Genomic DNA, 332 nt, shown 5'->3' with positions numbered 1-332 from the left:
AAAAAAAAGATCAGATGACATTTCTGAAAGGGGAAATGCTGTTGGCAGGTGGCCAGCATCTTTTCACATCTTCTTCTGAACGTGGCTGCTGTGGTCTGGCACCCGCTCTCTCCTTTCCGCTCCTCAGATTCTCATGCCTGCCACACACTAGTTCCCTTTTCCCTTATCTTGAAGTGTTTTCACTTAGAATGTCCAAAAGGCCTGGGACCACTCCAGGGTAGACGCCTGACAGGAATGAGAGCTTCTATGCACCCAAAGCCAGGGGCAAAAAATATTCATAGCTGCTTTATTCATAATAGTCCCAACCCAGAAAAAAAAAAAAAACTTGAAAT

The sequence above is a fragment of the Pteropus medius genome, unplaced genomic scaffold, assembly GCF_902729225.1.
Source record: "Pteropus medius unplaced genomic scaffold, Ma_sr-lr_union100, whole genome shotgun sequence".
NCBI classification, from domain to species: domain Eukaryota; kingdom Metazoa; phylum Chordata; class Mammalia; order Chiroptera; family Pteropodidae; genus Pteropus; species Pteropus medius.
Note: the sequence above shows the minus strand (reverse complement) of the source record.